At 42.4% G+C, this 14,238-nt stretch overlaps 1 protein-coding gene across 5 annotated transcripts in view; it reads right to left on the reverse strand.

Annotated features, from left to right (window-relative positions):
- Nucleotides 1-14,238, reverse strand: part of grik5 (glutamate receptor, ionotropic, kainate 5) — an 89,285-nt gene that overhangs the window by 64,397 nt on the left and 10,650 nt on the right. For 2 of the 5 annotated variants that reach the window (XM_046044933.1, XM_046044934.1), the window contains exon 1: nucleotides 12,771-14,188. The exons of the other annotated variants lie outside the window; for them this stretch is intronic. The gene's annotated coding sequence lies outside the window, so the exon portion shown is untranslated. Of the gene's footprint in view, nucleotides 1-12,770; nucleotides 14,189-14,238 lie in introns of those variants that run through there. 5 annotated transcript variants of the gene reach the window in all.

Consider the following 14,238-nt stretch of genomic DNA (forward strand, 5'->3'; position numbering starts at 1 on the left):
GAAACCTATCCCCACAAAATGTTACTGCAGTGAAACTCTAGAGATTATTATAATAGTTTTCTTAATAAATGTGCTGACAAAATAGTATCATTAGGTAGCTGACAGCATAATTGGTAGGTAATTTTGAAATACTGTGCAATGAATAGATAGTACAGTATTATCTCAGATGTTTTCGTGTCTACATGGTATACTTCAGCTTTGTGAGATTTTCTTTTTAATTAGTGCCTCCATTCTTTTTCATCAGTGCATGCATGATTAGATGAACATCAGGGTTAAAATGATAAACACTGCTGGATGAACTTGCAGAGCTTCTCAGTGCAGGAAATGATCATGGCCACAGTACTTTTATCAACATGGCCTCTTGGTCTCTAATGAGCCTCACACCTTCAGCTTTGCTTTGCTCGACAGCAAACATTGTTCATGTTTATTCATGATATGCCAATATGGGCCACTTCAAAAGACTGTCCGTTTGGCACTTTCAAGAGAGTTGCCCCCTTCCTCTCACTCTTTCTCCCTCTCTCTCTTATCCTGAGTTACAGTAGCTCTCCTTTGGCCCAGCCTGCTGCACCTGTCTCCCTGCCAGGACTCGAGCTTTATTTACCGTAAAGCTTTCACACAGATAAACACAGCAGCTGTCGTGCACACACAGTCACACACACACACACACGTAGGCACACGCAAGAGCATTTGTGGACAAGCACGCACCCAGATTTTGGCTTATGATCAGAGCAAAACAAAACACGGCTGTTCTGGGCTCGCCTGTTTGTTAGATTGCTGTCTTTCTTTTTGTCGATTGTTCTCACTTAACACACCTTCCTCATTTTTCAACCGCCTCATTTTTGACTGCTTTCCTTCTATCCTCAATCTTCTCTCCCCTTTACCCGTATGTTCCCGTGAGAAAGCTTTGGCCTGAGCTGGAGGAGGTGGTCAGAGGAAGTGGAGGGAGAGGGGATAGGGAGTGGGTTACCCCCCGCACACACACACACACAAGCACACACCTCACCTGATGGCTAATCAATGTGTTTGGGTTTCCCCCTGTGATTGTGGCCCAATAGGCTTGAAAGGTGAGCTTTCCTCCATGACGACACGGAGAAAACCAGCTGCCCTAAACCTAGCAGATTAGCTAGCCACTGGAGGACTTTACACCTTTCTGCTGAGCTATCGCTTCCTATCTCCTCTGCCCCACACCTCTTCCCCTCTGCCTCCAACATCCCCTCACTAGAGAAGCCTTGGAGGATACAGTTGTACACACACACTTCCCTTTATTAGCATATTTCTGAATTTGGGTTTTCTTTTAAAATGGATTATTGTACAACAGCGTTTTAATATCAAAACTTCTGTGGGAGAGCAAATCAGGTTGCTGTTGTAATGGTGTGGTCTCTCATGAAAGAAGCCCTATGTTTTTTCTACTTCACAACAGCACTGAGTGAGAAAGATACATGGAGGCAGCAAAGATGATGGCCCACAGGTACGCATCTAGAGGCATTACACGCACGCACGCACACACACACACTCACACATACACACGCACAATCACACACATTACAATCATCCAAACGGTACATTGATCTCTGCAGCAGCATGGCACGACAGGCCTGATTGCCAAATGAAAACAAAGACTGCATGTACAGTGCTGACACACCATCAGTCACAGATAGCCTGTGGCCACAATGATTACCTGCTGTATGTAAATCCATAGCAATAAGGCACGTTATCCCCTTATGAGATGTCGTTATTATTATCGTGGACAGGATATCACCAGCAAGTGCCACTGGCCAACTGCTAGCGACTGATTATGTCCCATTGAGACCAGCGACAGCAAAATTGGAAAATGCTGATATCAGAAACCGAGATTTCGCAATTCTTCAGGCAGTGCAAATGATGTCTGTGTCTTTTTGTCCTCATTTGTCAGAGTGAGAAAAGTTCTGACATTGTCAGGTAATGAATGAATCTTCTCCAGGAGAACAAAAATATCTGCAAATTAGCTACCTGGTGTGTATTTAAATTTCCACCAGTATCAGATTGAAGCCCAAAATCTTATTTCCTGATGTATCATGCAGATTATTCCTAGATGTAGAATTAAAACTTCTGTATGCAGTGTGAAAGGGGCTGTTTATAGTTTTGACACCAAGAATTATCACATGACTCTGCAGTTCCCCCCAGCCCTTAAGTGTTTTAGCATCTTTCAACTCATTGTTTTGGCTTTGTTGTTGTTTCCAAGTGTAGCAGCAGGGAAGAAGCAGTAACCAGTTTAATGATAAATCACAGGAAAATTTTAATTATCATGAAAACTGTGTTCAATTACCACGCTCTGAAAAACTTACAGTAAATCTGGTCCAGCATCAATCAAAGCTAGCAACCGTCTCCCAGTTGCAACATGGGTTTGTTTTGCATGAATGAAAACGTAGCAGAAGGCAGTGACTTTTCAAACAATCTGAAGTCTGATCGTATTTTGGTTTTTAAAGAGTGTTGAGGGAAACTTGATTGAAGAAAATTTACAGCGAATGCAGGGTGAGTTTTAGGTCAATAAATGATGTGGGGACTTCAGAATGAGGGAATATGTCATGGTTTGTCTGTCTAACTTGCTAATAGCTTGTAAACTGAAGCTCTCTGTTACCTCAGGATATATACAGGAATCCTGAAGAAAAATTCAATACCTTTTAAGACCTGTAACCGATTAAAGGGGCATTACGGAGTTTCCAGCGGTCACTAGCGGTGCGGTTCTAAGATTGCAACCAGGTGTGTGCTCGTACGCGTGCTCGCTTGAAGTCATGAGCGAGCATAATCCGAAACACAACCACTTTCATACAGAAGTACCACAATAAACGCAGGAAAACCAGCATGCAGGCTGTGGCTTTTCACTCAGACATTTCAGGCCATAGGTTCAGGCTCTGTTACTTCAGCGTTCCCGTCTCAGAGGCAGATCAACACCGTACCTTTCATTCAGCGCAGCAAGCCGCATATCGGCTCAATACTCCCGAAAAAAGACAGAGTGACAGCGGCTATAGACAGACAGGGAGAACAGACAGAGCTGGAATCTCAGGTAAACTCCCACTGCAACGTTACAGTAATAGTTTTATCAGCTGCAGGTTGAACTAATCCATGCTCGTTACATGATAACATTAAATTTAATGCATTTAGCCAACGTGCTACAGCGTTAGCTCGCCTGCTGCATTTCAGTAACGTTAACCATCTATGAATCTGTCACCGGAGGCTCAGCAATGTCAGCACAGTTACATGTACTGGATGATAATGAAACGGTTAGTGAGCTGGACTGAATATTATAATGAGATTGTGTCACACTTTATAACAGTTAGACCGCAGTAAGTAACTTTACTGTAACTAGTGTTAGTGGATGGCTCTTCCTCTGGTTTGTTGTGACCATTTTGTTGCAGTGTTTTATGTTATGTGTGTCACGTTAGTTACAGCGACTGAGAGGTGGAGAAGCTGTGTATCTGAGTATTGGGAAAACCACAATAAACATGAACGTAACTGAATGTTACGAAGAAAACAGCGGCAGGTCCGAGCTACTGTTGCGTTAGCTGGCTGCTCCTGGGTGCATCACTATAGGCTATCTTTAGTAAACAAATCGCTCCACATTTGCTTTTTGCAGTTACATCCTTTCTTGCAGGCTAAATCAACAGTGGTACACAGGATAGTAACATCGGTCGCGTTAGTTGGTGAAGTAATGCGGAAATCATATAACTTAGCAACTGCTCGCCGTTAGCCTGCGAGCTAACGTGACTTTCTCTGTGTTTCTCCAGCTTTACTAATGCTCACTTTGTTCTTACTCGACATCATCTGAACCTCTTTGGTCTGATGGGCTTCAGCACATAAAACTTTATTGTTGTTTTGTATCCTTTACGTGGAGCCTGTGTTTTGCTGTGAGCCAGTTGTTTTATGGTGTTAGTAGACTGCATGTCGTTAGCTGCCGTGTTGTCGCTGTAGTACGAGAGAGGCTCGGGAGCGCACACAGGGCTGAATCTGATCCGGAGACCTCACATTAAAAGCAGAATAGTGGCTGATTATAAGCAATGGAGAAATCATTTCTAAGTAAGTTTTGAGCCCACTGACAATAAGGCAATGATTTATTAAAATCAAAAACTTACATATAGCCCCTTTAAGTCAGCCACACACAATCAGTGTGAATTGTAGAGTTTTTAAAAGGAATTTAAATATTTTTATAACATTTTTATTGCCTACATGTGATCAGGTTGTAACCTCACCTAAAAATTGAGGCATTCACCAATTTTCTCAGTTTCCCATAACAGCCTGTGTAGGGCTACTGTTTTCTATGTGAAGGACTATGATGTTTTTGAGCGCAAATGATGTGAAATGGTGTGATTTTGTGTTTTAGTTGGTTTAAACTAGATAATGTTAGCTTGCCTTGATATGTGTGATAACTTTCATTGATCACTTGATCAATACAACAGAATTCAAATAGGCCAGGAGGGAGAAGATGAAGAGAATAAATTGACAACAGCTCTGGTGGACATTCCTGTAGTCAGCATGCCAATTGCACGCTCCCTCAAAACTTGCAACATCTGTGGCATTGTGCTGTGTGATGAAACTGCACATTTTCGAGTGGCCTTTTATTGTGGCCAGCCTAAGGCACACCTGTGCAATACCCATGCTGTCTGATCAGCATCTTGATATGCTACATCTGTGAGGTGGATGGATTATCTCGGTGCTGACCTACACAGAATTTGACAGATTTGTGAACAATATTTGAGAGAAATAGGCCTTTTGTGTACATAGAGAAAGTCTGACATCTTTGAGTTCAGCTCATGATGAATGGGGGCAAAAACAAAAGTGTTGCGTTTATAATTTTGTTCAGTAGTTGGAGCATTGAGCAGATATTCCCCTAACAGTTGGTAGAGACCAACTGAACAGAGCTGAAAGGAGAGTGAAAGAAGGACTTACACTCATCAATGGCCAGATGACTCAGACTGAATACTTATTCTCTTTATCTGCTGGGTGTTAAAACACGCAACTGTTCGCCATTTCAACTTTATGTCAGTGTTGTGTTTAGAGCTTGGGAACCTGGTATGTAATACCTGCAATCTATTCCTGATCCACACTTTGCTCACTAATTACCAATGATTATCTTTAATCTAGCAGCTTTTAAGTAAGAAACACAACATGGGTTCCAAGTTGCCACACTGACGTTCTTATATTATTTTCTACTACTGACCTGCAAACAGCAACAGAGTTGAGGCTGACAGCAGGTGCTAATAGACTGTTATCATCTGTGTGGATCAGCAGAGTATGTGCTCTCTCAGCCTGTTTTACTGTGAATCAAAGACTGTCTCATGAGTAATCTGAAATCCTTTATGCCTCTCAGCATGACCACAGCTCTGCTTGTGTGAAACACATTGATTCTGGCATCGAACACACGCCAGCGCTAACCATGACAAGGGCAGTATCCACAGATGAAACCCCCTCCCTTAGGATTTCATCATGTATGGAATTCAAAGGAATTATAAACACACACGGGCAGCACAATACGGCTCTCCTCTTGACAGATCACTTATCTTGACACAAAGCCTACGCAACATTTGTATGGAACATACAAGCATAGTATACATAAACATGTTCAGATGTTCATATATAAACAAACAAAACGCTCCTTGTCACTTGTCTTGTGTGCAAATGCAGTTCATCGTGCATTTTGTTTTCATGCAACGTTTCTGGGTTTGGTGAAAAATCACTGCAGCACTTGGAGATTTAGAGAAAAGCACTAGATAAATTAATCGAGCTTCAGACTCTGATTCCGGAGCATTTGAATAGCTCAGGAGGACTTGAAATAAACACTGGTCAAACAACTCTATGGATTAGATCAAGTACCAGACAAAATTTGTTTTTCATTTTAACTGAGCCTCTTGGATGATGTGCTGCTATTGTATAAGTAAAGTATATATAAAGTATATTAAGTAAAGTAGAAAAGCCCTCAGGAAGGTGTCAGAACCTTTAAAGAGTAACTTTGCTTTAGCGAAGCATTTTTACTTTGTGTCACGCACACCTCCACATGAGCTTAATTACAGTCAACACCTCCTTCCTTGGATGTCTGAATTTAAATTATTCACAGGCTACCATTTTACATCTGAGCTAATCTGAAAGTTATACCTCAAAGAGGCAATGATGCAGATCATATTCTACTATTTCATGACACTTCTGTGTATGCGGCTGCAGCGGGGGGCAGTGGTGGGAGGTTTGTCCTTGCAGCCAAGTTTGGATTCAGCAGAAAAAAACAGACCCACCACACGTTAGTGGAAATCTGAGGCCATAAAACTACAAATGAGTTAATTAATCACATCTGTTTGCATTTGCATTTTTTAATTCAGTTATAATGACATGATATGAGTCCATTTGGAGTATTATGTTTCATTGAATCAATTAAATATTCAGCAGTTTTAAATCAGGCAGTAGCCCATAATCAAGTGCTGCATCAACATTTGGACCGAGGCAGCTGAGCTGGAACTGACTCGCATGCTAAGACTTCCGATTGGTGGAGCTGATTACAGGCTTTTGACTGAAAATCCCAAAATACAAGCATTGTAGAAACAATAAGATATGTGGCAAAACATGGAAGTGGTGATGACATTTTGTCTTAAACTATATTTTAGGAACATTAAGCAGAGATGGCGTCTTTGGTATTTAATGTGCTATATATCTGTATGCTGCAGTTTTTACAGTTGTTTTTAAGGGATGCTGGAAAAAGCTGGACGGCTGGCTAATTGAAGAAATAAAAGTCTCCAAAAGGTGACAACGTCTTGTTAAGTGAATGGACATTTTACGGATTATTTAACAGAGGATGATGCATCTGCTGGAGTCAAGACATCTGGCCAGGTAGGAAACGCCATAAATAAGGATAATTTAATACCAGATGATTTTTTTATAATTATATAAAAGATGAAAACTATCAAGTGGGTGGTTTCATCAACTTCCTAGAATGACATTTCCTGCTGTGTCATGTTTTGTAGATTTCAAATTGAGATGAAAATCAGTCTTGATATGGGATGAAAACCTTAAAAAGGGAGGTAGGTTACCGAATAGCTTTCATTGGAACGTTTTGCATAAATATGCTTGGACTAGTGAGGGGAAATATTTATGTTTTATTTATTTACAAAACAAAATTGAAGTGTAATATTTATGCAAATTGTTCCTTATGTTTAATCAACATAAGAAGAAGAAGGACGTAATCAAGATCAATATGTGCAAAGTGACGTTTAGGTAAATTTACATTTTCTACAGAAACAGGCAGGTTTAATGGTCTCCTAGCGGAGGAAAGGCTTTCTTTGTTGTGTGATTCAGGTGAGACTGCAGACAAGTCCACTTAATATTTATACATTTTTCTATAAAATATTGTTTCTTCTTTGTGACAGATTGACAGAGGAGACAAAGTTCTTTCATATGTTCTTTTAAGGCAAATGTTGTTTTGAACAGTATATTTAATAAGTCCACGTGGGCCGAGCACTGGTATGACACAATAAAACTACTATCTCACTTGCAAACACTACATGGCTGGTATTCAACTGCACTGGTATTTTAACAGCATTTTGTTTGTCTAAGTTTATTAAAGCAAATATGTGGAAATTCTATCTAATATAGGTCCACCATGGAGTCCTGTAGAGTCTAGCAGAGCTGAGCTGAGTCATATACATATATTAATGATTGGCTTCAGAGAGAGGTGATACCTGCAGATATCATGATGAGTGCCATTATTACACTGTCAGGCAAACTGCTGCTCAGCAAGGGCCACAGTGAAGCATTAAAATGTAAAATGGACTCACTAGACCAAGGCTGAAAATGCTGTTACCTGAATGACTTTTGAACAATTTTTCACGCAAAAGCAATTATGTAGAAATATACCAGAGTGGATGAATGTTACAAGACTGCTTGCAGTGTGCTTTAGCTCATACTATAATAAAAAACATTTCTCTACTACTGTAAACGATCTGTCTAAATATGGGCTTTTCATACATCTTCACAAAAAGGCTCCCCAAACACATAGACATATAATTTCAGTCCGCTATCATTTACACCTGTTTTGATGACTAACCATGATGACATCTGTGATCGTGTCACTCTTATAATTTGCCTTATATATCCTATCTCAAAATAAAATAACAGTGAATTAAGCCAGTTTTCCTTATTTTGCAGCATGACCCCCTCAGGCCTCCTCAGGGGTCTGCAGACAGGTTTGATCAGTGATTGCAGTATGACATCCCCTGCTGAGACTCCATTTTCCAGCTACAGGCTTTGCCTGCTTAGCAGCTGGTTAGATTAAAAGGTGTGCTCTTTCACTCAATTTATTTTCTGATCTTCTCGTACATGGACTGACACCATTTGACAGATAAATATGGTTATTATCATGAGGCTGGCAAAGATTTGTGAGTGTGGAATATACACCTATATTTTGAGTTCAAGCAAAGTTAACAAAACAATTGTGAGCATACAGAAAGTTTAGTAGTTAAACTATTGGTTCTCTGTCTGGCTAATTAGAAAGAGTTTTATGTTGTGTTTTAATTATTTTATCCTGTGATTTAATGCTAATTCTGCCTGCAAACTAGCATTCCCTTGTGGTGCAATAAAGGCATCATTTCATTGAATACAACAAGTGAACGAGGCAAGCTGGACCAACCGCAGCTGAAGCTTAAAACACGATGAGCACGGTGACATAAGCAAACCCTCTGGTAAGAATCCAGAAATTGAGACTTAATGAGCAGTCATGCCACCATGAAAACAACACGCAACACTACCCAGAATGCCTTTCGCCGGCCTTTCCATATTCTCTCAGAGACAGGTCCTGAAATTACCTCAAAGAAGCCTATCAGCCTTTATCACTTCGACACACACGGGGCAGCGGCGATCTAGTGGTGAAATGTTATAGCTGTGACTTTCTGAGCCTCCATCAGCCGGCTGATTAGGACAGGCCGGGTCAGGACTGATCACCTGAGCCTCAGACCACATTACAATTACACTGATAGAATACTGACCTTTTCAACTTATGCTAGTGCGGGAGAGTGTCACTGCTGCCTTTAGTGTTGTCCTGGGTGTATCTACTGAAGCACTAAATAATTAGAAATGCACAAAGCGGTTACAGCAACAGTACACATACACAGACGATCACACTTCCACCCGGTTCACACACATTATACACAGTGCTTTTATCTTTTTGCAATCCAATCTTAATGACTCCATTAACTGAGAGGCCATTAGCGGCATTCACTTTATGGCCAGCCAAACAGCCCAGCCGGGAGCACATTATGGAAAGGGCATGTGTGTCCTAATGTCCATTTCTTGTCACCCTCCCCGCGCCCCCACACAAACACACACACACACATGCTCTCTCTCTCTCTCACACTCATACACTCACTCAATCTTTCCCCCAAGGCCAGCTAGCCTGAAGCAAGCAGGAGCGGACTAACGACTAAGCAAACAGGGCCATTTTTTGTGCTCCATTAGGCAATGAGGAGCAAAGGTTTAGCGCAGGCTGCAGTGCCTCGCACTGGTGGTCAAGCGGTAGAAGATTGAAGGCAGAGGAAACTGAAGTGCAGCTCAGTGTTAGAAGAGATTTCATATCCCAAATTAGCCTGGTTCGCTTTGGAGCTGGGGCTGTCTGAGACACTTCAGGCATCATGAGGCATGATAGCAGAATTCAATCACAGTCCCAGGTTGATAGGAAAATGATGGATTCAGTGTCGATAACAATCTAACAGTGATGTATTCCTACTGTAACATTTACATTTGATCATTTCATTGATGCTTTTATCCAAAGAGACTCACAATTGCTATATATGTCAGAGGTCACACGCCTCTGGATCAACTAGGGTTTAAGTGTCTTGCTCAGGGATACATTGGTGGATGTATCACAGTGGGAATTGAACCTCTCATACCAAAGGCATGTGTCTTATCCACTGTACCATCACCACCCCACATATATACAGTATGTATGACAATAAATATATTGTATGCCTTTTTGAGAAGAATGAAGCATTCCCTGCTACATTACGGCACAGTTAAAGAACTAACAGCTGCTGACGAACCTTTGAAGAAAGAACAGCGGTTCCCACCCAAGAACTGTAAAATGATGTGTTGGAGAATTAACAAGAAATCTCATATCGTCAAGCACAATCAAAATCGGAACCAGCACAAATCTAAACCAGCAATTAGAAAATGTAACCCTGAAGGATGATGGAATCACTGATCTGAAAGGACCTAACTGGTACAAACAGGGGCAATAGGAAGCTCAGAAACCCAATGTGAAAGATTATCTTTTGAACCATGTGCATTTCTGCCACAATTTAGACCAAGTCGAGTGAAATGATCGTACAGCACGCAGTACCAACACAGTATACTGCTGCTGTAAAAAGAAGTTAAAAAATGGGAGAGCGAATGACATGAAACTGGTAATTTGGCACATCATCTCCTTAATTGTCTTTCTGTTTCTGCATGTTTGCATCTGGCTTAGCAGAGTACATGTGCTTCAACATAGATGCATTTTGACTGGAGCTGTACTGGTTATGCAGAGTGACTCATACAGTTATTTTGTGGCTATGGGGCTCAGCTGGGGAGGTTTGGGGTCAAAGTTCATTTGATGTCACTGAAGCAAATGCAGCCCATGACATGTACACGAAACCTCCACTAGATGACAAATGTGCTGCACAGGAACAGAAACTGAAATCAATGGTTGCCAACTCGCATTGGCTGACGGCTGTTTTAAGCTGCATGTTTGTGCTGTGTGTCATATTTCATTGATTTTGTTTTTTGCCCTCTGCTCTGGTTTGTTATTTGTTACTGTTATACTATACCATCACATGCTAAATGTGTCTTTTGTGTTTCCTGCTGCAAGCTAATCTTTAGCACTGCAGGCAAATGGTTGCTCCTGCTGAGAGGAGCGTGGAGATACTTCATATCTCAAAGGAGGGAGTTGAGCCTAGTCCAACCCTGATATTAGCTCACTACTGTAGGAGCAGTGGGGTTCAGGTGGTTGTATTTCACTTCCACTGAGCAGTACTGGACACCGGTTTCTGCTGCCTGCTTGTTTTTACCCTCTCCCAGGGGGTGGGAGACTATTTATCAGCTACCAGAAGAACATGTATCGATGTGCAACACAGCCTGGGAATTCAGCTTTTATTACACTTTAAACTGCAAGGTCAACTTGGCAGGAATCCGTGTCAAAGCTGTCAAGCGCGGAAACATGAAACAAATAGCCCACGCAGAGGATGCGGTGTAAAACATCGAGATAAGGGGCAGACGTCTCACCACGAGAGCCTTGGTTTATGTTTACACGTGTGGCAATTTACTGAGAGGTTCCCCATTTACTTGATTTTTAGTCCCTTTCGGAGGTGATATTAACAACTGAAGAAAAGATAAGGCGAGTCAAAATTTATGTCACATAATTGGACATAATGACAACACCCAGCAATTTAAGGAAAAAATCCGGGAGTTATTTTTTCCTCATTATCCTTTTGTTTATGGCCACTTGTCGTATGAAAAGTCACACCAGCTCTTTCAGAGAAGCCATGTTGTGAAGCGTGGGCCCTTGTGACAGCGCAGTGTAGTCAGTACTCATGCCTTTGATGCCATCATGCCACTCCTCTCTTCTCTGGGTCTTCTGACAGTGACAAATGGGATCGGCAGCAGTGTGTTATCAGTCTGCAGCTGCAGTAATCGTATTATTTAGTAATCTTTATTCTGAGAGGCTGACCAACAGTGTGAACAAAGCGGGGCCTTGCTAAGCCCATCAGAGTGCTCCCATGGAGCAGAGGTCTTTTCCTGCTCCGCGGCCCCACTAGACCCATGCACTCCCTTTTCCCTCTCTGTTTCTCACCCTCCCTCTTCTATGTGTCCTCCTCTCTGTTGCTTTCTGTCTCACACTCTCATTTCATTCCCGCTCGCTTTTTTCCCCTTCCTTTTTTTCCACTCTCCCAACATTTCTGTCTCTGTAACACTCTGAGCTAGGAGTTTGTGTAATGGCGTTATTCACAGTTCATTGGTCTGTTTGAAGGGACTATCTTGATTGAGCGTCTCCCGGTGCAGGGCCTGGTGACTGTGGGAGTGTATAAAGATGTGGATGTGTCCGCGGAGATAGATGGGCTTAGTAATATGCAGGACATTGCAGAGGCTGGGTCTCAGTATAGAGTTTCATCCCAGGCAACACATAGGGAGATAAAAGGAGGCTGAAATTATATGCAGCCGGGGTATAATGCTCAGGGCATTAGATGTGAAATGGAGGCAACAAAGAACTAGTCAGGGAATCAGAGTCATTCTCATTAGCTGGTTCACCCTCTTCAGTTTTAGCCCCCCATCCCATTTCCATCTCACCCTAATGAATGCAAGTACACTGACACAACCAAAAAACTGCTCTTAGAAGCAAAAATACTCACCACTAATTAGTTCAAATTAACCTCAGGACCAATATGTAGGCACACACACCCACACCCACACATACACAAAAAGGCACCTCCTTCGCCTCTTTCTGACACCGCTCTGATGCTGTTGTAAGCTTGGCTGTAAGATCAAAATCTCTTTCTTTGGCAGACACACACACACACACACACACACACACACATGCTCAAATCGCCTCGAGCACAGGAAGCACAGGAAGCACAGGAAAGCAAATCCGCTGTGAAGACACCATAAAACCAACACTGCAGAAAGACAGACCATGTCTGTGTTCCAGCACCCGTGAGAAGAATACAGGCTAATGACATGCAGCGTACATGTACAGACACACACATAGAAAGAGAGAGAGTCCTACTTACAGAATGAATCAGACGTTATCAGAAGCACTGTGCCATATTATCGCTCTAGTAGTGAGTCAACATAGGCATTGAGATCTGAAACCACAGGGTTTTTAGAACTTCAGCCGAAGGAGGTTTGGGGCACCGTGGGGGAGTCAGAGGGGTTCACACTGTGTCATTGGGGGGTGAGGACATATAGAGGGATTCTAGAAGATTCCAGTATTTATAGTCAGATAATTCCTTTAGAACAAGGCAAGAAAAATCAACAGCTGATGAAAGGAGAGGTTCAATTCTGTGTACAAAGAAAATGAGGGATTGATTTGGCCGGTGTTATTCTTTACTTCTTTTACTTTAAGAAAAAAAGCAAAAAAAATAGCAAGAGCCTGTCTTGACAAACAAAAAAATGAAAGGGGTGAAAGATTTGTCAATCAAAATGGGGCTCCACTTTTCCTTTTGTGCTTTCTTTTTCTGCTTTCCTCTGCCTGCCCACCTCTTGTTTTCCTTGGGACTTCGGAGGGCCTATGAGCAGAGGAACGCCGGCATCAGAAAACCAATCACTTTGCCAGACGACGATAGAACATAAAGGAGTAAATGACAAGCAGATGAAGGGGAGGATTTCCGACACCTGCTCTCTCCCTCTGTTTCTCTGCCTGCCTCCCTCCCCAACCTGTATTTCCTTTCTAGTAAAAGCCCCCTCCCTCCTGGCCTGTTTTTTTTAGTGCATGGGCTTGACTGAGGTGGATGCAGATGGAGTGAGATTCTCCAGAAGCTACAAACACAGGGATGCTCCTTCTTTCTGTCTGTCTCTGCTTTCTTTCCTTCTCCCTGTCTCTTCCTCACACACTGCATAGAATGACAATGAATCGCACGCTGTCTACTGTGCCGGCACTGGATGCCTGCCTGGCTCTCTGCCTGACACTTGGAATAGGCTGTGTACCTGTCTTCCTGTCTGTCTATCTTCCTCTCTGTCTGTCTTAGCAGCCTCAGAACTTGCCTATCATTCAGTATAGCTGTCTGTTTACCGGCCAATCTTTCAGTCTGTCTTCCTTCCAAACACTAAGATACAGACTAGTCAGGTGCAGGGGGGACATAACCCTACTCTTCTGTTCAAGTGCCCCCCCTGGTGTAAATCCTGACCCCTCCCCTGCACATTGTGCTAACTAGTCTCCAACACGGCACAGACGAATTAGAAAGAGACTCCAAGAGGATTTTGAACAATCCTGGTTAATTCTCTATTTTTTCTTTTCTTGCCTTCTCTGCTTCTGTCTCTGTCTTCTTCTTTCTCTCTCTACCTGTTTTCTGCTTTTTTCTCTCCTTCTCCTCTCCTCAGTGCCAGTCTCTTTGCTCGTTATCTATTCTGGACAGTCTGTCCCTCCTCTCTCTCCATCACCGAGGGAGGATGAAGAAGAATGGTGCTGCTTCATAATGTATTTCTCCGCAATGTGTGAGAAAGATGGTGTAAAAGAAGGGGGGGGGGGGGGGGGGGGGG

The sequence above is a fragment of the Micropterus dolomieu genome, linkage group LG03 (genome assembly GCF_021292245.1).
Source record: "Micropterus dolomieu isolate WLL.071019.BEF.003 ecotype Adirondacks linkage group LG03, ASM2129224v1, whole genome shotgun sequence".
NCBI classification, from domain to species: domain Eukaryota; kingdom Metazoa; phylum Chordata; class Actinopteri; order Centrarchiformes; family Centrarchidae; genus Micropterus; species Micropterus dolomieu.